The following is a 24,229-nucleotide window of genomic DNA, read 5'->3' as shown; positions in this document are numbered from 1 at the left end:
GGCAGTAAACTTGGGAGTTATTCGGCCTCTGGGTGTAGGAAGCTGATTTAGACGCAGCCAACTTAAAATGCTGCTTACAGCGCCTCTGCTGCCACCTAGTCCGCGTTTCACACGAGATGTGGCACCCTCTGTAGAGTGTGCGAAAATTGGTCTGCTAGCTAGAAAACTGGCTGGAAACAGAAGCACATGGGAGATGCAGGCACGATCCGGTTCCACGAAACACCAACTGTGCATGGGAAGTGACAAGTCTGTGTTTGACAGCTACCGCCACCTGTCGCTTGCAAATGTAACTAACATGAACAGCGCATGCGCAGTGGAAGCTGGCAGTTTTTTCTTTCTTTTTCAATGTTTGTCAGACAGGAGAGCTCGATGAAGAGAGGCGCGCATGCGCATATATATAGTGGCCATGTAAAAAAGCCGGATTATTGAAAAGGCGACTCATGAGAGCGCAGCGAGTATTCCTACCTGACTCCCAATGCCAGATTAGCTGCAGAACTAATGGTTGCGTTTTAAAACGACGTAAACGAGAAAAGTGTATTAAAATGTAATACGCAAGCACTGACAATAAAAATAAGCTGACTGCGCCGGATACAGGAGTGCATTCATTAGCGCAAATGCGGGAACGCCGACTGAACAGCAGAAAAGGATCAAGACCTGACTCGGTCAGCGAAGCCTCCTGCCAAAGGACAATGACGCAAAATACAGCTTTAGCGCTTGGAGCCAAAACAGGAGGCACTATAGCCTTCGCCCTCACAACGCACATGCTCCTGCGCCATCGCAGTTGTGATGAGAGGCAGCCGTCTGCGTCCCGTGCTCAACGGCATCACATGGCTCACCAAGTCTATACACATCCTGAAAAAACCTGGGTATTAAAGAAGGAAAATGAGATTAGACTGAACGTGTCAAAGCAATCTGCAGCCACGAAAAGGAGCTACAGGATGAGCATCTTAATTCTGCATGAACTGCATAACATAATGCGAACATAATGGACGCTTTTCCAACGGTTTGGGGGAAGTCGGCAAGGTGGAGTGAAATTAGGTTTGGTTTGGTTTATGAAGGTAAGCGCACCAAAGCTGCTCAAGGCTATGAGGAACGCCGTACTGGAGGGCTCCGGGTAACTTCCATTATCTGTGGTTCCTTAACGTTTACTGAGTCACACAGTACATGGGCCTCTAGCGTTTCGCCTCCATCGAAACGCGACCGTCGCGGCCGGTATCGAACCCGCGTCTTTTGGGTCAGCAGCCGAGCATCGTAACCACAGGTCACCGCGACGTCTTGGAGTTAAATTAAAATAAAGTAAAAATACACAATGGGCTGCCATCTGCTATGCTTCTTGGCTTGCTCACGGTAGGTGTAAAGTGACAGCCTAGTGAGGTGATGGTGTTGTGTTCAAGCCCCGGACTCGAACCGATATTTCTTGAGTAGCGTATATTTTAGTAGAAAAGGTGCACACGGTTTCTTTCTGACGATATGACTGCAGTCACGGTAACGTGAATTTTAATCTCTCGTTTAGTTTTCATCATGCGTTCGATGCTACACAGTGCACATATGCATCGTTCAAGTTTTCATGTTAACACAAACGGCGCACTCATTGTGATGACCTAGATTCTTGACATAGCGGCCTTGATAAAACTCTAGGAATTGGTGGTGAAAAAAAGGTTTCCTCGAATTTGCGGTCACTGACACGACAAGTGGTCGTGACACCTGTGAGTTTGCGGGGGGTGCGACATAGCTCCTTAAGCCGCTCTCAACGAAAGCTTCAGCGAGTTCAGCCTGTCAGTTCTCATCGGCAGATGTAAGGCCCCCTAAAAGCGAAGAGTTATTTAGTTAGTCGTTTGTACCGCAACCCCACTACTCGGCCATAACAGGTTGAAAAATCACAGCAATTTGCAACAAACGGCAAGAGTGCGGAATCAAAATTGTACAAGCAAGCCGTCCGCAGTTGTGCTGTCAACAAGGACAGCGACGCCACCGGCTGAGAATGATTCATTCCACGCGCCGCCGGTGAGGAAAACATGCCTATACAAAGCGTGAAAGCCCGTTCCAACTGGAGTGCGATGTCCCTACTGTGTGCAAATTCCCTTGATGGCGACCCAGCATCCGGCACGAGCCGGTAAGGGGTGGCGGCATTGACTGGGGCTGGCCTGCTTTATGCATCGAAGGGGACGCTGCATTTCGTGGCGGCACATGCATCACGTGCGCGTCTCCCTGCCGCACGTTCGAGCGTGGAGTCAGTCCTGTCGACGTGGAATACATTGCACCGTTCGACAGCGGCTTCGGATCGGCGATGATGGTTACAGATACACCAATGTTGAATGCGCTCTGTAGCAACCAACACTAGACTACAGTGCCAAATTAAAGGCAATAAAACAGAGGTACAAAGCAAATGAAGTAAAGCGAACAGACACCAGTGCAAGGCAAGGTCGAAAAAAAAGTCACAGGGACGCCTAATTCCATTTTATGCTGTCAATGCGATATCATTAGCAGCTGTTGATGCCTTCGCCGGAAGTGGTGTCACTCTCGATCTCGCAACGTCACTTCCCGTCTGGTGACAACGCCTTCCTACAGCCAATGGTAATGCCCCAATCTTTAGACATCGCTTTCCTTCATTCAATGGACGGATTTTATTACCGACGACGCATTTCGTCGGTAATAATTAAAAACAGGTACAGTCGAGTAACGAGCATAGCAGCCAGGTAAAGAAAAAACGTTCGTCTAAGGCCGTACAACAGAAGCTCTAGGTGCGGTTATAGTGTCGAAACCCGTTATAAAAGAAGGATTTATTACGAAATAACGGATACAAGGAAGGACTGATGATTCCCCTTGGAAGCTCGGTGAACATGGGCTTAAAAGAAGCTTTGGCTACAACGAAGTAAAAGCCGGACACCTCCGACTTCAATATAAACAGATTCAACTGCATATCAAAGCGCGCAACATCGACAATGCAATTCATAAAGAAATGCAGGACGAGAAAAAGTAGCAACCAAGCGGCAGAAAGAAATTTCATTATTTACGTCAATTCGTGGAATAAATATGCAAGATAACAGAGCTGTCTTTCACGACTTGGTTCTTTCCGCTGATTAAGACAAGGAAAACTAGGAACATATGAGAATTTTCAAACATTCACCATTTTCGGGTATCTTACTTTCCCTGACTTTGAGTCATTAAATATATTAAAAAATGGTCTTCACGGATAACAGCAGCCTGTCTTATTTCAATGCACCGTACTTGTATAGAAACATGTGCAGAGACGTTTCCGAGGACCATACTCGCTCCATATACTCTGTATAGTACAAATTGCACCTTCATGCTTTGCATCACAATAGCGATATCTACCAACTTCCTCCGGTTAACGAAACTTTCGAAGCAATGAGGAAGAAAAGAAATAAACAAAAATAAATGAAGGTGAGGCGTCAATGAGGAGGGATGGAGGGGTGGGGTACAGTTGCCAGACAGGTTCGCATTAACCGCCCCCCCCCCCCCCCCTCTTTGGAAAAGACAGGACAGCGACCGCTACACGATGTCTTCGCGGCCCCTAAAATTCTCTAAACTTCATCAAGTGTGTAAAGTGCATTGCGCATTGACCCACCTATAGCGTGGCCCTGTTATGTAAACATCGCCCCCATTCCTCGGTGGGACAGAAACCAGTGCATCGCACACGCAATTAAGTCTGTCCTGAATGGCTGGGTTGCTTTCAGATGACGCGGTAACCGGTAGCCGTCGCTACGCACAGCCGCGGTTTTGTAAGCGGACACGCACGCTAAAGCAACGTACGATCTGCTCCAAACCAGACAAGTGCGGGAAAAACGAGCTCGAGCGGGGACACGCGCGTGTGCACACACGCCGCAAGGTACAGTTGCGAGAAGCGAACGTCAAGCTCAGCGTCAGAGTGCCCTGCTGTGGCTGCTGCCCCGGTGCGGCAGTACCGTCCCGCATGTGGTCTGAGTTTAAAATGAGGACATCAAATAAATATGGAAGTGAACCTCCGCGCCATGCTAGTTATTATATCCACGTTCAAAAGCCAGAATAAAAATTTCCGTTAGCGCCGCTTAAACTAAAGAAACAATTAATATTATGGCTCAGTTCAAGGTCATTTGACCGCAAAACGTGTTCGCCGAAAACTGCACCAGGTGACGTCACGAGTGAACATCATATAAAGTCAATTAGATGACAACGATTTAATGTGAGGTGATATCAAGTCACGTGACAACGATGTAATATGGCGTCCCTGGGCATGCCCCGATCCCCGGTAATAAGCGCGTTCATGCGCTTGTCCGAGAACTCTCCTCCCGGACCCCGGACAATCAGGCACCCAACCCCGCGCAAGAGGCCACCATCGGTCCTTTATACATATCATTAAATCACCACTTTCTACAAACTCAGCCGCATGATATTGCCACCACACCACCACAGTACATTGCCGCCCTTATCCGGCGCCACATGGCGACAATTACAGACGGGCTGCTTTATTTAACCTTACAGTCTCTGATCATACTTTAACTCCAGCCTTCGCCCTCATTTAAACACCTGTGGCATGCTCAAATCATCACTTTTCCACGACCTGTGGGAATGTCCTTCCCCACAGGCAGTACCCCGATACCCTATCCCACTCATTCTTCTGAGAGAGATGCTTTACGGACCGCTCAGCCCACCCGCCAAAAATGGGTGGTGAATTGCACTTTATGTGTCCGTCCATCCATCCATCCATCCGTCCATCCGTCCATCCATCCATCCATCCATCCATCCATCCATCCATCCGTCCGTCCGTCCGTCCGTCCGTCCGTCCGTCCGTCCGTCCGTCCGTCCGTCCGTCCGTCCGTCCGTCCATCCATCCATCCATCCATCCATCCATCCATCCATCCATCCATCCATCCATCCATCCATCCATCCATGAAGTTCGTTGTTATTTCGAGTGCAGGAAGAATGAAAAGGAAAATGCACAGGCCTGCCCACTGGCTCAAGCTGAGCCACAATCGCTGCACGGCGCGGCTCGACCTGCTGCTTTCTCGCCGCCTTCCTTCTTGCGTCGGCATATAAAAGAGAAACTCGTCTTTCGTTCACCTTAGGAAACGGAAGCCGAAAGGTTTCTACCAGATGGCGCAACATATGCCGAACTAACAATATCAGAGATCACAAGGGGAACCACAAGCTAGCTAAACTGCTGAAGGTTAAGAACAGCGGATACGGCGGTGCTCAATGAACGGCACCCGTCTATTACGATGACAGAAAAACGCCCGCGTTCCGTTTCGGCCACCGGGCGTCATGAAGGCGAGAAAGAGAGAACGCTGTCACTTTTCGATACTTACAGAGGCATTCTAGTCTTAGAATTCATACGAAACCAGCGGGTGACACCTTTAAGAAGGAACCCCCAAGCTTCAACTGCACTGCAACTTGCGAAGGCAGTACAGGCTCGTAAAAGCAGTATTTTGCCCCTGCCACCCCTTGATGACAACCGTTCCCTGAGCAAGGGAAACCCGAGACGTCACCGTTGCGCAGCAGGTTGCCGCATAGATAGGCCATTGAGCTCAGGGCCCACTTCGCCGAGGTCAACGCATTACACTCTTCATGGTTTTCACGACTCTCGCCCCGTTTCCCAGTTCGCAAACTCATTCGTGCTGTGCGATGTCAGTGCACGTTGAAGATCCCCAGGTGAAGGAAATTATTCCGGAGCCCTTCACTACGGCACCTCTTTCTTCCTGTCTTCTTTAACGCCCTCCTTTATCTCTTCCCTTACGGTGCGGTTCAGGTGTCCACCAAGATGTGAAACAATTACTGCGCCATTTCCTTTCCCCATATACCAATAACCAAACGATCAAAGCCCCAACAAACTTCGGACAACGGACACCTTTGAGGAAGTCCTCAGGTTGAGGCTGAGGAATGGTAAGGATTTAAGACTTATAAAGCTATGCCTTACGGTGCGGCGGTCATCGCCGATAGAGTTATCGCGCGAATAGAAGGAATGATCACACAACCGAAGATACGGGCAGGAAGGCTGCCGAGGAAAGAAGACGTAAACCGCGACGGCATCTTTGCGAGTAGATAACCATCTCGTCGCCTCTTGTCTAGAAGTGCTATCTTATAGAGTGTTAGCTCTACTGTTCACGCTTCGAGCCTCTCAGTTATGCTGATTCCACGGATAGAATCCAAGATGCGGCGCCTCCAAGTGGTTACCATGGTAACCGAAGTTGTTACATAATGGAATAAAATAATAACAGATACCAGACGGCAACGTGATGTCCGAGCACAACTAAAAACTAAACTATGTCGATTCAGTATATATGTCCCTGTCTGGCAGGTGTCAAAGTCGGGGCACTTAGTCCCGACATTCGTGTAAGATTTGTGGGGCAACCGTTTGGCGCAGGATGTTCCGAATAATGTCATACGATTCAGGGCTCCGTGGATCATAAACTTACTAGTTAAATTAGAGTCTAGCTCTCGGCGAGGACTCGTACAGACGACCTATGTTAGGTGTGTTAACCTTCGATATTCGATCGCTGCCTCAGCGACGGCTCTTTTTTTTTACACTGAAATACTACGGCGCACGGCGCTCGAACCACCACACTGACGCAGGGTCGCAGTTCTCACTACGGGGCTTTAAACCTTATCGCAGACGAGAGCCACACCTTTCAGTTATTACCGCAGACGGGGGCCCCAAGCAACGACAGTCCATGTATACACGCAGCTGGAATGGAAGTGGAACCGCTTTGACGGCAGCCGCATGGATGGAATGGTTCCACATTTGGCTCAATTTATTTATTTACATATCTGTGGGCAATTTAAGAGCAAGGCTACACTGCGCTCTGAGATACACCGCAATGGAGTGCAAGGAATTAATTTCGTCCCTCTGGGGTTTCTCATGACAACTCACACCGCACAGCACACGGGCAAAGTGAACCATTGAAGTGATGGAGACACGCGGAGGCGCAGTTGTATAGCATCACGAGGAAAAATAAACAGCACAATACATGCGGGAAGTACGGGGTTCGATCCCCAGTGCTGCTGGACACCCACCGGTGATACAATGGGTACAAGCTTTCCCTTGGCTTGATGCTGATTCTTTGTGAGGTAAACTGCTTTGGAAACAGGCCTGTAAACAACCTTTAGTAAACGAAAATGCCTGCACCATGGCGCGCTTTCGCAAAAGCTGCCCTTGCGCAGTTAAAATTCCACCACCACTATCATTATCATCATCAAATGGGGGAATATCGAAAGCACCGAAACTCCCGGAGGTACCGTGACAGTCGCTTGACTTCGGGACCTTCGCCTGAACACCGAATTTATGTACTTATTCAATATGCAATCAATAAAGTATTATTCTTATTTCTTCACCCAGAACATTCTACTTTTCTACGCACGGAAGGAAGCGCGCAAAACGCCGAAAAAATAAAGTTCGACCGTCCGCACTGCGGCTGCACAAACTTCGGTGCGCCAAGGAGACGAAGTATGTGCTTGATTGAGTTCACAAGGTCGGGAAGTTTGAAACTCTCTCCTATTGGCAACAACCGAGACCTCGAGAATGTTTTCCTCACAGCCCGACGCTCCTATACCGAAAGGAGAACTGCGCCTAAAATCGCGGAATCGATTCCCGGCCGCCGCGGCCGCACGTCGATGTCATTGCACGTGAACGAACCCCAGGTGGCTAAAATAATTCCGCAGCCCTCTACTACACAGCCTCCTCCTCTCTATCTGTGACCACTTTCTGGTGGTGGCGGTGGTGGTAAATTTTAATGAATATTGAGCCATATCTTCAACTATTCTTCCGTTGGCTTTTGGTCGCGTGAAGTGGCCGGCAGTCGGTGACGTCCGGCGACTTCCAAAGCCCTGTCCACCAGCTGCTTTTGGACAGCTGGGTCGGAGCTGGACACCGCGACCTCCCATCGCTCGAGGTCCGTGGGTTGCCACTCTGATGGCGGCTGGAACTCAGAGCATATGTACTGTAATGTGATGGAAATCAGCTCTTGGGGCTCCTCATAGAGTACACTCTGGAGAGAACAGCCCTGGGTGCATCAGTGCTAAAAGGACGGGGGAGAGAAAGGTGCGAGATTGTAGCTGGCGCCACGTCAGCTGCTCTAATTTAGTGAGTGATTTGTGAGGCGACGGATAGTGCAGTCGTTGCTCTCTGTAGTGGAGGGAAATTTCGTGGTATGTGATCATTCGGTCACGGGCGCTCCCTGGCTCGGCGGCTTGCCCTGCTCGGTTGACGTACGCCAGAGCGATGTCATGGGCGGCTTCGCTGCCTGGATGGCCCGCATGCGAGGGGACCCATATGAGTTGAATGGGCCTAGTGGGGGGCTGAGAGGAGTTGAGAATTTTATGGGCGACGGCATGCGTCCGCCCTTTTGCAAAGTTTCTGATCGCGGTTTTTGAGTCCCTAAATACGAGTGTGGCAGAGGTGGAGGAGATCGCAAGGGCAACTGCAGCTTCATCGTCTTTTAGCGAGGAGTGCGTTAGGACCGATGCCGCTGCTAGACGTGAAAGATTGTGGCCGATTGCAGAAATGGCAAAGGCCGGCTGAGTGGTGTACGCCGCGGCATCTACGTAGACAGGCTCCGTGTGTTGGTTATAATGTTTGTGTAGTGCCTGGGCTCTTGCTGCGCGTCGAGCTTGGTAATGGACTGCGTGCATGTTTTTTGGGAGTGGATGTACTGTTAGAAGCTTTTGGGTGGCCCCGGGGGTGGGGTATGTAGGCCGGAGAGTGTTGGTTGGGTTAAGGCCTAGGTTCTTAATGATGCTGCGGCCTGTAGGGGTGGAGGAGAGACGTTCAAGTTGTGCCGTCCGGTGAGCTTCTGTAAGCTCGGCTAGTGTGTTATCTATGCCCATGAGTAAGAGCCGTTCGTTTGAGGTGCGTCGAGGGAGGTTGAGTGCGGTCTTGTATGCCTGGCGAATCAGGGCGTTGATTTTCTCTTCTTCTGCTCTCGTGAGGAAGAGATATGGGAGAGAGTATACTATGCGGCTTACGACGAATGCTTGAACTAGGCGACGGAGGTCATGTTCTCTCATGCCCCTGTGTCGGTTGACAATTCGTCGTATGAGCCGATGGTCTCATGGACGGTGTTTGTGAGTTTGGTTATCGTGGCAGTGTTCTTGCCGTTGCTCTGGAGTAGGATGCCTAGGATTCGGGCCTTTTCCACTTCTGGGATGGGGTGCCGTCCAACGTGAGTTTTAATAGAGGCGAGGGACCTAGGTCCGTCCTACATCTAGGTGGTCGAAGAATGAGTAATTCGGATCTCGTAGGGGAGCAGGCCAGGTCGACGGCTGCAGCATGGGCTGCCACCAGGTCCGCGCCAGCCCGCAATGTTTCTTCTATGGCTCCGGCATTTCCTGTGGTTGTCCACAGTGTAATGTCGTCGGCATAGAAAAAGTGCGAGAGATTAGGTACTGCGTTTAACGCCTTGGCCATGGGAATGAGTGTTATATTGAAGAGCAGCGGCAAGAGGACTGACCTTTGCGGAGTGCCTCTGCTGCCGAGTGCGAAGGTTGGGGAGGAGAGAGACCCGAAGCAGATTTCTGCTGTGCGATGTCTTAGAAAACCTGAAATGTATTTGAAGGTGCGCGGGCCGGTTCTCTCTACCGCCCACTTTCTCTCTACCGCCCGAAATTCAGTGTCCGCGCATGCAGTACAGTTATGAAATCTTCAGGTGGTGGCGACACCTGCATTTCGTTTTTGGAGTCTTTTCTAGCTCATAAAACCTCCAGTTTTCGGTGACAGTGTTCTATTTAACCTTAAAAACACGTATACGCCATCGATAAAGGCCAATTTCATATTGTCCTCCCAATCTAAACAAAAATGAGTAAAAACGGCAGCTTACTCATTTTTTTACTCCCAATTGCGTGTGTTCACGTTTAGGATGCTACAGTGTCCCTTTAAGGCTGCGTTAAAAGTAGTTAGGGCAAGATGCAGCGTACAACTGCTGTCTTTTACCATAGAGTATGGTGCGCAGACTAAGCAGCCACAGTGCGCCACCTGCCGCCAGTTTTAGTCGCGAAAGTGCGATTCCCAGCGAGTCTGTAGAAGCCAGTAATGATCCCTTGCCGTATTTGTCTCGAGATGTTTTCATGACATAGACAGGTTTCAAGGTATGTCACAGAGCGCAGATATATTTCCGTTTCTTCTCAAAAAGAAACGATTTCGGGAAAGTCAGTCTACACAATCACAGCTGCAGTTACTTGTAAAGGCTAGCGCTGCCAATTATCTGCTATAGCTTCACCTGCGGCAGCAAAACAAAATCGCAAATGAAATATCGGCTGTGCAATCCATCATTTAGCCGTGTCCTTTATGTCGTACGTCCCGTTGGGAACGCATGACAGCTCAAGTGACGCGTAGATTAAGCATCGGGACGAGCTAGCGCCGGTCACTGTCACAACGTTGGCCGTCAATGAATGAGCCGGCAGAAGTTAATGACGTCACGTCCAACAGCGCGCGGAAGTGGCCGTGATGTCACGGCCGAGAAGGCGACAGAAAGCACACATGAGGGAAAACGGCTCGGTACACCGCCAGCCTTCGATGGCCCTTTCCTGCAGGCATGAGACATGTTCTCTAGGAATGCGCCTCCATTTTACCGACGATTAAAATCGCCCAACATCATAACACTAACGATTGCAGCTGCTTAACAGACTCAATGCAAAGATTAGTTTACTCAAACAATGCACAGCTTTGTAAGCTCTTAGAATACTAGTTTAATCCTCAAAGCCTACTATCTTCGGCAAAGCTTACTACTATCCAAGCAGTCCTAGTGTGACCTTAGATATAATGCACCGATCTAAGAAAGAGACAATTTTTGTCTCATATATTCTCGTTGCCTTCTACTTTCAAACAATAACTACGTGATGAAAAATTTCACGCAAGAAGTAGTTAGCAAAATGTCAATCACCGTAATCTGCTAACACGAGCAAACTAAAATACCTCTTTTGGTTCCACAGAGAACCTTTATGTATAGATTACTCAGTTGAGGAAGTAAAAATATAATGAAAAATTGAAATGGTTTTTGAGAAAAGGAAATGGCGCAGTATCTGTCTCACATATCGGCGAACACCTGAAAGGCGGAGTAAGGGAAGGGATAAATGAGGAACTAGCTAAGATAAAACAGGATGAAATAGATACCGTAGTGGAGGTCTCCGGGGAGATTGAGCGTTGGACATGCTCGCCATATTTGACCCTTTGTCGTTATGGGTGGCCGCTGTGAAGTGCGCAATTTAGCTCTTATTTGAGGACTTATTTCGACCACCTGGGGATCTATAACGTGCACTGACTTCGCACAGCGCACGGGCGCCTTTTGCATCGAAACGTGGTCGCCACAGTCGGGTTCGAACCCTGGTACTACGGCTCAGTAGACGAGCGCCTTAACCACTGAGCCACCGCGGCGTGTTAAAAAAAAATGGAAAAGTGGTTTTGAGGAAAGTAAATGGCGCAGTAACTGTCTGGCATATCTTAATGCACACCTCTGCCGCGCCGTAAGGGAAAGGATAATAAAGGAAGACAGAGAAGGAGATGCCGTAGTGGAGGGCTCCGGAATAATTTTGATCACCTGGGGATCTTTAACGTGAACTGAAATGTATAGCTGCGTTATTTTGAAACCGTGTAATTGCAACGCCCACGAGGTTCGTCGAGTTGCTGCGATAAAACCGGCAACGCGCACACATCAAGTTAACTTCTGAAAGGACCTTCCGAGAGCTGCCGACAGGACAAGGTGTTGCCCTCGTCATGCTGTTGCTCTTCGTCAGCTGTTGGCCGCGTTTCATAGAGGCGACAATTGGCGGTCATTAATTAGACGAGTGCAATGTTTCGCGCTGACTCCACTCCTCGAGGTTTGCACCTCCGAATCCAGACCAGTGGGAGGCCGCATTGCTAAGTTCCGACTCGGACACACAGGTCCGTGTTGAGACAAAAGCCCTAGAAGTCGTTGAACGCCACGGGCTCATGGAAATTTGATGGGGCTATACCCCACACCTCTTCTACTTTTTTTCGGCGAAAATAAAGTTTATCTTCTTCCTCGCGCTAAACGCAACATTCAACGCGCAACCTAGACCCACAGTTCAATCCTGTACACTTCGACGTGTGCCACACAGGTCATTATTACTTGAGAAAAAAAATTGAACTAAACTGAAATGGCATGCCTGCCCTCCTAACCTAGGTTTTGCACGCTGAAACAAATTGGCAACTCAGGCGCAATCTTTTCAAGCATCCGAGAGTATACCGCTCCTATACGACGTTCCTCACATTCGAGCCCTCCTTCAGCACATAGGAAACAATATAGCTATTCAGCTTATAAAACGTGAAGATGGAAATCATTAAAGATTAATACCTGCAACACGCCTGCCGCGAAACTATACAGTCGCCTAAACGCAATGCCCTTTTCCAACCGTTGTCGCCCACCAGGTTTTGCTGCTCGGCTTTGTAGCGGAAGTGTAAACTAGTGGACAGCTTCCTGTGCCTATGCACAGCTGCGATCCATGTGCACACAAGTTGCGAGCCCTCACAGGTCAGCAGTCCTGAAGGGCTTACGTGCAAAACCGCACAGGTCTTGAAGGTCGTACTTTTCACTGCATGGCACGAAGCGACGTCCGAGAGTGTAGCAGCAACCCTGCCACTTCAAGAATGTCTAGGGGTGAGTTGTCAGGTTTTAAGTCGGCCCTCTAAAAATTTAAGCCTCTGAGAATGGCAAGGACATGTCGAGCTCCGAGATAGACAGCACCCCTCCCATTGCTCATGTGGGCTCCAGAACAATTTCGGCTACCCGGGGATATTTTAACGTGCACTGTCATCACACAGCACACGGGCACCTTTAGAGCTTCGCCTCCATCCAAACTCGGCAGCCGCGGTCGGGTTAAGCCAAGCAGTCGGGGAAAGAGTGGGAGGGTAGTAGAAATAAGGAGAGGTAAAGGGAGCGTTAAATGGGCACAAAATGTGTTTCCGTAACAGCATGCAGCGATCGTCGAAAAGTTGGTACAGTCAGCTGCGTCACGCCACCCAAAGTTGCAGAACACTTTTAGATTAGGGCAGTCGCGCCCTGAGTGGAAGCGCGAGTATTCTGCATGTGCTTGCAGATTACAAAAAAAAGAACAGCTCGTGTTTCGGTTAATCGGCGGAGACAGTACAAGCGTCTCTTGCGAGATGAAGAGCCAAACAATAAGGGTGGCACGGTTAGTAGAGCACCTTTCGAAATTAACGCTGCGCGGCAATAACTTGGGTGCCTTCGTAACTTCATTCTTAAAGCAAATAAGATAGCATGCGCAAGTTGGTCCACCCCCAAAAATTCTAAAGGACGGAACCCGACCGCGGAAGCCGCGTTTAGATGGAGGCGGAACGCAAAGACGCCTGTGTGCTGTACGATGACAGTGCACGATGTCAGTGAACGTCAAAGGTCTCCAGGTGGTCGGAATTTTTCCGGAGCCCTCCACTACAGCACCTCTTTCTTCCTTTCTTCTCTCAGTCCCTCCTTTATCCCTTCCCTTACGGCGCGGTTCAGGTGTCCAACGATATATGCGACAGATAAGCGCCATTTCCTTTCCCCCCACAACCAATTGTCAATTTTCTCCCCCCCCCCCCAATTTTGGAAGTAGGCGCAGCCCAGAAAATGGGTTATGGTAGATTAGTGGTGGATTAAGATATATTCGTGCGGATGTTTAGAGGGTAAAGGTGGATTACCGGGATTTGTGGGTGGAATAACCTGGGTAGGATTCGTATAATCCCGTGATAATTCAACTGTAGGAACCCGACACTGTCAGATTTTCAAATACAGCGGTGCTGATGACGTCACGACCATCTCGACCAATTGGGAGCCCAACTTCGGTACTTTTATGACGCTGCTTTACAGAAGATTCATCGGAAGCGAACAGAGGAGCTTCTACCTCGAAATATGAATCGTTACCTTTGGACTTGCCCCGCCGCAGTGGCTCAGTGGTTAGGGCGCTCGACTACTGATCCGGAGTTCCCGGGTTCGAACCCGACCGCGGCGGCTGCGTTTTTATGGAGGAAAAACGCTAAGGCGCCCGTGTGCTGTGCGATGTCAGTGCACGTTAAAGATCCCCAGGTGGTCGAAATTATTCCGGAGCCCTCCACTACGGCACCTCCTTCTTCCTTTCTTCTTTCACTCCCTTCCTTAACCCTTCCCTTACGGCGCGGTTCAGGTGTCCAACGATATATGAGACAGATACTGCGCCATTTTCTTTCCCCAAAAAACCAATTATTATTATTACCTTTGGACTGTAAAATTCCACCCGCCGCGGTGGCTCAGTGGTTAGGGCGCTCATCTACTGATCCGGAGTTCCCGGTCTCGAACCCAACCGCGCCGGCTGCGTTTTTACGGAGGCAAAACTCTAAGGCGCCCATGTGCTGTGCGATGTCAGTGCACGTTAAATATCCCCGTGTGGTCGAAATTATTCCGGAGCCCTCCACTACGGCACCTCTTTCTTCCTTTCTTCTTTCACTCCTTCCTTTATCCCTTGCCTTACGGCGCGGTTCAAGTGTCCAACGATATGAGACAAATCCTGCGCCATTTCCTTTCCCCAAACACCAATTATTATTATTATTACTATTACTGTAAAACTCCCCCCGAAAGTGAAAGTTAAAAGTCGGGTTACCCGCCGCGGTGGCGCCGCGGGTAGAGTGCTCGGCTACTGATCCGGAGTTCTCGGGTTCGGGCCCGGCCACAGCGACCGCGTTTCCGGACTACGGCTCCTATAAAGAAAGAGCCATTTTCGGCTCGCAAACTCTCAGAATTCAATAAAGGTTTTTCACCACCACCATGCACTACGGCACCCCTTTCCTTCTTTGTTATTTTAATTCCTCCTCTATCCTTTCCTTACGGCACGGTTTGGGTGTCCACCGGCATATGTGAGATGTTTACTGCGTCATTTCCTTTCCTCAAATACCAATTAATATTACTTTCATTTGAGCAGAATAATAATAATAATAATAATAATAATAATAATAATAATAATAATAATAATAATAATAATAATAATAATAATAATAATTGGTTTTGGGGAAAGGAAATGGCGCAGTATCTGTCTCATGTATCTGTAGACACCAGAACCACGCCGTAATGGAAGAGATAAAGGAGGGAGTGAAAGAAGAAAGAAAGAAAGAAAGAGGTGGCGTAGTGGAGGGCTCCTGAATAATTTCGACCACCTGGGGATCTTTAACGTGCACTGACATCGCACAGCACACGGGCGCCTTAGCGTTTTTCCTCCATAAAAACGCAGCCGCCGCTTCCGGGTTCGAACCCGGGAACTCCAGATCAGTAGCCGAGCGCCCTAACCACTGACCCACCGCGGCGTATTTTCAGCAGAACGCCGCCGGCGTTTACTAGGTCCATTAAAAATGAAAATTGTTTTTTGAGGAAAGGAATTGGCGGTAACTGTCTCATATCCCTATGGGCTCCTGAACCGCACCCTAAGGGGCAAAAGATGGAGTAAAAGAAGGAACGAAGAAAGAGGTGCTGCAGTGGTGGGCTCTGGAATAATAATAATTGGTTTTGGGGGAAAGGAAATGGCGCACTATCTGTCTCATATATCGTTGGACACCTGAACCGCGCCGTAAGGGAAGGGATAAATGAGGGAGTGAAAGAAGAAAGGAAGAACAGGTGCCGTAGTGGAGGGCTCTGGAATAATTTCGACCACCTGGGGATCTTTCACGCGCACTATCGCCAGCAGGTCGAGCGCGCCCGGGCAGCGGCTGGCGCCACTGGCGTCCTGTACTAGGGACCCCACCTAGTATTTGTAAGGGCCGGACTCTATGTTCCGGCTCCTGCATACTTCCACAAACTTCTCTTTTGAAAGCAATAAAAAACGTTTGATGTCGCTGCAGTAACCCGCATTGGAGGAATGCGAAAGCATTGACGCCTCCTCGTTTCTCTGCCCCTTTTTGGTTCACTCGTCGCCTCTCTTTGCCTCACTTCTCCCTTCTCCTCAAATTTACTCGATTAACCAGAGATGTAAGTTCATCCCATTTCCCAATTACCACAATTAACTGTCTTACTTAATCAAGTTTCATCGTTTGCCTTGTCGACATAGCCTAGTAAAACTTTCGGAGTAAAGGTTTTTCACCACTACCACCACTGAGATCGCACAGCACACAGAGGTCTTCCGCGTTTCGCGCCCATCGAAACGCGCCCGCCGGGTTGACAACTTTGTTGACTGCGTAGACACTGGGAAGAGGAACGGCGCATGACTTACTCTCTGGATCAGTGGAGAACTGAATCGCGTTCAAGTACGCGGCGGTGGTGTCCATCTGCACAAAGCCTGCTTTCGCACTGTATTTCGTGCTTCGCAGTGCTGAAGCGCCAGCCATTTTTTTTTGTTCTTCAGTCCGTCTGCAGCATAAGAAAACGCGTTTGAGTGGGATTCGAATCAACGGGTTTTAGGTGCTAATATCGGTAGAGGCAACGCCAGGCACTAAAGCCGTGCAGGTAACTTAAGGAACGGACACATGCTCATGTAATATTAGCTGGCAGTTCGGCATAAACAACAGCGTTGCTAAAAACTGCCGTCATACGCAGTGAATCCCAATGATGAAATCAAAGGGTTATATAGAAGATACTGTAAGAGAGACAGACTTCATCTGCTTATGACTGCCCAATATCCTCGTGAGATGACCAAAGAGAGGATCCTTGAAAATGTAGTAGCTTTTTCACTGCGGGAGCCACATCCGCCGAAAAGCCCCGTGCACGCAGGCAGTGCCTCGCTCAATCCGCCACCTTCGTTTCAATCGGGTTGGACGAACGGTCGACGCCGTAAAACGCTTAGATATGTTTCTCAGACACTTTGTGAGCTTCTGCGCAGCAGTTGAAATTGTCGTCTGGGACACGCGGTCCAAACACTTCGAGACATTTGCGGCGTCGTCCGGCATTCGAGGAAGGTCCGAGTGATACACTCTAACACAAATACAATTATCTGGGAGCAAAAAGGAAGTAAGCAGTCTTCTAGCACACTCCCTTCTATAAAAGGGAGTGCTTACGGCCGCCTGGATAGGACGAGCCTGGATAGGTTCGTGTCTGATGTAAGCATGCATTTCTGCAGTGTGGCTGTCTAGACATAGAGCGGTCTAGACAGCATTTTTTTTTCCTCTGTTGACACTGCGCACAGGTCTCTCCCAAAGTTCGAATGGAGCGTTCTTTCTATAGCTCATCGTCGAATACTGTCCATGGAGGATCTTGTTTCCGTTCTGACAGGAATGTCGGCCAGTGATGGGCTACTGCAGATGGAATTTTTCTCAACGAACAGAGTGGCATGCTAAAGAGATGGTAAGGATTGAGAGTGAATCAAAGTCATAGAAAAATGGCAAGTGTGAGGTATGTATTCTCTATGACAACCATCCATATTCCATCACTGTTTCAGCATCCAGAATAAATACAATTTTCAAACATTTCCAAACAATTAGAGCGCTTTCGGTTGGCACCAAAGCCACTTGTTTCGACCTCATTCGCCCTGCTATTTTCGGCAGCGTTCATTGTCTGCGCATAGACCGTACAGCGACGAAGCCGCATGCTTTGGCTAGTTCGTATCACTTACACTGCCAGCAAAAAGAAATGAAACAGCACGGATGATTATGAAACGAAAAAAAAAGACAACCGACAAAACCTGGACGCAAGAGCAAAAGAACGAAAACATGTGCCTGACGCACCGGTCGCACGCCTAAACGTGGGTCACAAACGAGCGCAGCGCAGCCGACCACAGTCGCCGCGTCGAAACAGACGAACATTGTACGCGAGTCGAACAATCTAGAACGTGGTGTGCGTCATTCCCCCACTTCTGTTCGCTTATAACTGCGAGCATTGTGCTGTTCATCCGTAGGTTAAGACCACTTACAGGGCGTAACTTCAAGACTACGTCTGCGTGGCCTGACAGCCTCTCAGCTGAGGCTAGAGGCACCAAAGCGAAGTCTGCGTTAAGGAGAGCAGAGACGCCACCAAACGAACTCACCTTGGCGCGTCAGGTAGCTCTCAACCGCCCATAGGAACGAAGCACTCCATGCACGATTCGGCGTCACTCACTCGCACAAAACGGTGATGGAGGCACCTACGTGAGCGAACTGTCGGGGCTGGTAGTCGGCGACACGAGGATGGCGTTCGTAAAGGGGTTCGAAATGGCGGCTCCGGCGGTGAACGGTGTTCGACGTGTGCGCGCACAATGGAAAAAATGGATCTAACGAGAGAATTTGGCACTCGCCGATGGCTGCCTTCGGCTTCCCGAGCACCGATTGGCTCGCGACGGCCGGCTCAGCCAATGGGGGGCGCGCGCGCCGCTGCCGCTTCATCGTCGTCGTCTGCTCGCTCGCGACCCGGCGTTCGTCTGCTCCTGTTTTGTGCACCGGCGCAGCCGCAGCTACAGCGGAAATTGCGCGGCGAACGCTGGGTTGTGACACTGAGGCTGACTTCCAGCTGGTGCCGATTTTAGCGGAAGAAGAAATGTATTGCTTGTTCATGTTCTAATCAAAATAGAGAGAAATTCATTCCATCCGACTCTGGTCACAAAAACACGCTTCTCTCTGTGTTCCATTGACACTTGCTGTTTAAACAAGACGGTGCTGCTGCAGTAAGTTTACAGTTTCATTTGTTTCTGTCTGAACGCCGAAGTGTAGGCAACGTAAACTATACGCTACTATAGATTGGAATACACGGTCACCTCGTGTAACGTTCTACCTCCTCTTCATCGGAAAATATTCTGAACGCATGACTTAATCAACCAATCTGCATTCCTTTTTTTTAAATAATCGTTATGAGTACCTGTAAGCCGCCGCCTGTGTCTTGACCAATCCCCAGAAGTGGGTACTCGTCATTATCTTCTTGACGACAACAGCAGCATCAAGCAAGGCACGCTGGTACAGGCTTCATAAATCCATCGTTGCTGGTACGTTAAAAACCTAGTCGCTAGACTAGCGTTTGTACAGTCTTTTTGGACTACGTACTAGTATTTCACTACGTTAGGAATTATGAAATTTGGAAAAATATTCATTTCCGTTTACGTAAGGATAAAAGTTAAGGCGCATAATCAGAACTAAATTTTCCTTTCCTCTCAGTCGCAGGGAATCTACGCTCCTCCAATTACATCTAGCTGTCAGTTGCTTAGAACTGCTATGGGCGGAGTGGACTGGGAAAGGCTGGAAAGCCGAGCAGAAAAACAACAAATGAGAGTTGGCGCACTGGTAATCGCTGTGAACACAAATAAGAAGAAGTTTGCGATCACCTTGTAATTCAATCCTATGCAGTTTAACAATTTGGCCCTTCAAAAGTTTCGCGAATATAAAATAAATTAGGCCGCAGCGAAATTTTATTTTCCAAATTGCTATGTTATTAGCTTATTTGGGTATTACTATTATGCTTGGGCGTGGCATGTCATCCGAAGGCAAGATAACCGCTGGTCCTTAAGGGTAACGGAATGGATTTCAAGAGAAGGCAAGCGTAGCAGGGGCCGGCAGAAAGTTAGGTGGGCGGATGATATCTCCTCCGTTACCCTTAAGAACCGGCGGTTATCTCGCCTTCGCAGTACATGCCCTGCCAAAGCCCATTTCTTCCTCTTGATTTCGACTAGGCTGTGCTTTACCCGCGTCTGTTCCCTCACCCATTCTGCCCGCTTCCAGTCTCTCAACTTTACACCTATCATTTTTCTTTCCGTGGCTCGCTGCGTTGTCCGTAACTTGAGCTGAAACCTTTCTCTACCCTCTACGTTTTTGCCCCACAGGTGAGTACCGGTATCACACAGCAGTTGTGCACTTTTCTCTTGAGGGATATTGATAAACTGCCATTCATGATAGAGCTGAGAAAACCTGGCATATGATGATGAATGGCAGTTTACGAATATCCCTTAACAACTGGCCTCCTTGGTGTCCTTATCTGAATTAAAGGGTAAATATGATTTGGCTGGACATATTTACTAATCACGCGCGCAACCTGTAAACATTTCTTAATTTTCATTTCATTTCTCCATTCTGCCTTCTTATTCCGCTTCCCCAGCTCAGGTGCTTCAGTATCGATGGCAGATGCCGGGGCTAGCAAAAATCTTATCCTTCCTTTTTATTATTTATTTAGTAAACCAACACTCCTACTACTACTACTACTACTACTACTACTACTACTACTACTACTACTACTACTACTACTACTACTACTACTACTACTACTACTACTACTACTACTACTACTACTACTACTACTACTACTACTACTACCAATACTACATATTTATTTGGGCATTGGTATGCTCGTCAAGTGTATTTTCTTCGTTCTCTTTTTATGATACGCAAGATATGGGTGCTCTTTGGTAACTCCCCTCCCTGTCGGAAACCCGCAGACTGTGAGCGGTGCATGCCATTAACCTGCTCGCTTTGTGCTCGAATCAGCCAAGCATGAAAACAACGTACAAGCGAATCAATGGCAGGGGGCGAGCAATCGCCTGACGCACGAGGTTATGCGAACGAGAGGCTAGTACGACACAGGATAGGCTTTAGTCACGGCCGCGCTGGGATAGAGAGCGATACCAGGGAAAGGAAGTCAACAGGAAGGCCGCTGGAAAAGAAGGGAGGACGCTCCAACAACGAGCCCTCGTTGTGCTCAAATCCTTCACCGACGACAGCGGCATCCTTGGGAGTAATTAAGTGCTATTCAGTTTGAATAACTAAATATCAGAACTACTATTTCTCTTCACCGGTACCTCAGCGGTGGCCTAGTAGTCTGATCATCCGCCTGGAATGAGCAAGGTGCGGAGTTCGATCCCCAGGGCCACCGGGTACCCACCGGTGATACAATGGGTACAAGCATTCCCCTGGACACGTGCTCGACTTATTTAGGGTGAAATGCATGGGAAAATGGGTATTTGACCCGACCTTGAGTAATCGAAATTACCTTGTGCCGTGGCGCTCTTTGGCCATAGATGCACTTGCGCCATAAATATCCTTCATCATCATCATCTCTCTTCACCGATGTATCGTGAGTGCGTTCAATATCATTAGCATTCACTTTCATGTGGTGACTTTAGGCCCGTGTTTTGTGCGATATCACAGCACATTAAAGAACCTCAGGCGGTCAAAATTATCCGGAGCCCTCCACTACGGCGTCCCTCATAGCCTGAGTCGCTTTGGGACGTTAAACCCTACAAACTTAAGTCTTCAGTAGTACATGTACGCGATGGTAAACGGGCAACCATTTTAGAGGTTCACATTATATGTGTCTGCGCTTAAGTCATGCTTGCGTTGGTCTCTACTTGCTCACTTTTATATGCCTCTATCCTTGCTTATGGCCACGATCTATGCGCGTACTCCTTTTTATGTTCGGTAGGTTTTTCTGTTGTGCATTATTTTGTATTTACAATTACGGCGATTATATTCACTCACTAAAGTTACTTCTCGTGATACGCGTACCGCCTTTCGTATGTTGTGCATAGTGTATGTGTAGTAGTGCTTTGTCAAGCTGTATATCCGTAGTACAAGCGGGATCTTCAAATTTGGGAAAATGAGCAGCTGGAGCAGCAGCTACCAGGCCCTCTTTTATTGCTCGTGTCAAAAAAAGAAAAAAAAGAGCTGGGGCTGGAGTCCAGCGGACTGTAGGAAATGCTCGGCCAAAGATAGCGCTGAGATATAAGGCGTCACAAAAATAAAGAACACATTACATAATCTATGGAGAAAACAAAACCCGGAAAGACGCATCACGTACCAAGTCAGATGCACAGAAATAAAAACTAAAGAGAAAAAGTTGTCCCCACGTGACGGGGCCGAGTCGCATGAGTCACATTGGACTGACTCCTCCAAAAGAAAGAGAGGAAAGATAACGGCTTCAAGACAGTTCAGCTTGGCTTCGTGACGTCACGATTCCCCCTTACGTTTTCTTATTATTGTGGCTGCAGCACTCGACCGAAGTGCAGCTAGCCGCCGGTGTGTCGCCACGGCAATGAACGGCATTTGATAGACTCTCAGAAAACCACGTCAGACAACAAGTCTCGCGAAAGTACCAGGTTGTTTATTATTATGTGAACACCGTTGCGCCGGTCTTTCAAGTACACTATGCCTTTGAGATGCTTCCGCGTTGTCTGCTGTAGTCATCAGCTACGTGTGCTTTCTTCCTACAGGAGAACGCTCTTCAATCTCGGGATATTTTATCGCGATAGCGATGCGGGCGTGTGCTCACCCCCACGGCCATCGCGACTGGACGAAACTGCGGGCCGAGTCATATAATATTTAGTTATTTTTCCAAACTCTCGCACGAATGAATGTAAGCAGCTACCAAGGATTCGCCACATTGGATCCGCTGTGAGCAAGACGATGCCTGCGCCGCCTGTCGTCGCTCTTGGGAAGCGCTATAGAAACCAGCAGCAGAAGCTCCTGAGCTGTTCCAGCTACTGTGGCTTGGTTGTTTCCTGGCGCGCTTTCCGCAAAAAAACTTCTCCTAACCGCACATGTCGTAGTACGTAGACGGGACGAAAAATGACAGTCACATCTGCCTGTTCGTGCCTTTCACAACTCGGTTTATCACTGTGAAGCCAGCCTTCACTTAAAGCGGCTGCCATGCATGCTGCGTCGTTCAGAACGTAAAGCGTAGTAACCGCTTGCTAGTTTCACGCTTCCAGCCATGATTTTTTTAGCAGAATGAAATAACTTTATAGGCTTATTTAGCTTCTCTACCACCGATGCAGCAGAAAAAGTATAACGACATCGCGCGCATGCGTGGGAGCTGAATAATTATGACGCCAAAGCCCAGTGGTTGATCATGGTGTACGCACATTCTGCATGCACAAAAATGTTTTCTCGGGACAGAACCGACGTATTGATAAATCGGAGTATCAGTGAAGATAAGAAGGACAATAACGGCGCTTGAAAACCATTCAAGCCGTCTTTCCTTAGTTCCTCGAAAACCAGTCTACATATCCTTTATCCCAGTTGATCCTGAGAGTTCTGGTATAAGGTGTGGCTTGTTACGTTCCTTCTCCCTGGCCGGTAATAGGCAGTAGCTTATTGTCTTGAACCAAGCATCTTCTTCCGTTGGCCGCTTAAAAATTCTTATTCTTTTCTGTGGATGCAGTGGGGAACGTGGTCGTGTTACGATGCTTCTATCCTGGCAGGCACTGCTGCTAACTCTTGATAGCGCGTCCGCTAAAATTGCGCCGAATATTTTACTTATTCTTCTTCTTCCTCTTAAAACATGGCACAGAGCCACATGGGGGGATCGGCCAAGGTGTGGTGGCATAAACAGGGAAATTTCCATAATTAAGACAAAATTTTAGCAGCAAGCGTTAATTTTGAAAAATGTTTCAGTAAAATCGACTGAAGAATATCTGAAGTAAAATACCAGGCATCATTTTCCTGAAAGAATAAGAGCTCGAAGAATTTTAAAAGAGCAAATCAACCTACCAGTTGCAATTACGTAATCATTGAGAATCCCACAAATTGAGCCCAATTCAAATCGTTTGGCACTCGCACCGAACGATAACACTGGCAGAGATAACGGGGGCCCTAGCCTGGAGAGAGGAACCTCCAGGTAAATCTTTCTCTTAAGTTCGAACTTTGGACAGTAGAGGAAAAAATGGTCTACAGATTCAACTTCCCCGCATGCGTCACATAGGTTTCTCGGTGTCGACCCACACCTGCGTGGATCCTGCAAAACAACCGCGTCATTGATACCTCACACAGCCTGGTTTTACACGAACGGACGTTCCAATTATATGCTAAGTGCTGATAATCAGTGGTATTTAGTAAGGGATCGCGTAACCTGGTTTAGATGTGTTGCAACCGCTGAAACCTGGAAATCGCCAGCAGGCTGAAATTCGGGACGGAATGTGTCACTGACCCGTCAAGAGCCGACCTTAATCAAGGTGGTAAAGGTGGTCAAGGTGGAGGTGGTCAAGAGCCACCTCATTTGACTGAATACCTCCATGGCCAGGGACCCAGACAAAACGGACATCCTTCAAAGTGCATAGGACAAAAAATTGCAGGTAACGGCTCAAAAAATCATTCTGTGAAGTTTCAAGGGAGACTAAAACTGACAAACAATCAACGAGGATAATAACGTTAGACACTAGAATTGCAAATTTTGTGCAGGGCCATTCCAAGAGTCAAAAATTCCCCATAGAATATAGGAATATAATCTGGGATGCGGACAGAATAGCTTCATGCCAAATCCGGCGAAAAGATGCCAACTGCAGCGTTTTGGCAGCTGACGGAGGCTTCGGTAGAAAGCACCGCATGGTGGGGTATTCTTCTATGTGATCATAGAGAAGACCGTTTTAAATGTTTGCGTGCTTG

The 24,229-nt window shown here is 48.5% G+C and overlaps 1 protein-coding gene across 3 annotated transcripts in view; it reads right to left on the bottom strand.

Moving 5' to 3' along the window:
- Positions 1-24,229, bottom strand: part of LOC144132578 (sulfotransferase 1B1-like) — a 283,601-nt gene that overhangs the window by 158,215 nt on the left and 101,157 nt on the right. Inside the window, exon 1 of one of the 3 annotated variants that reach the window (XM_077665075.1) lies at positions 17,923-18,195. The exons of the other annotated variants lie outside the window; for them this stretch is intronic. The gene's annotated coding sequence lies outside the window, so the exon portion shown is untranslated. Of the gene's footprint in view, positions 1-17,922; positions 18,196-24,229 lie in introns of those variants that run through there. 3 annotated transcript variants of the gene reach the window in all.

Source organism: Amblyomma americanum, chromosome 5 (assembly GCF_052857255.1).
Source record: "Amblyomma americanum isolate KBUSLIRL-KWMA chromosome 5, ASM5285725v1, whole genome shotgun sequence".
In the NCBI taxonomy this organism is placed as follows: Eukaryota; Metazoa; Arthropoda; class Arachnida; order Ixodida; family Ixodidae; genus Amblyomma; species Amblyomma americanum.
This window is presented reverse-complemented; position numbering and strand designations above follow the sequence as displayed.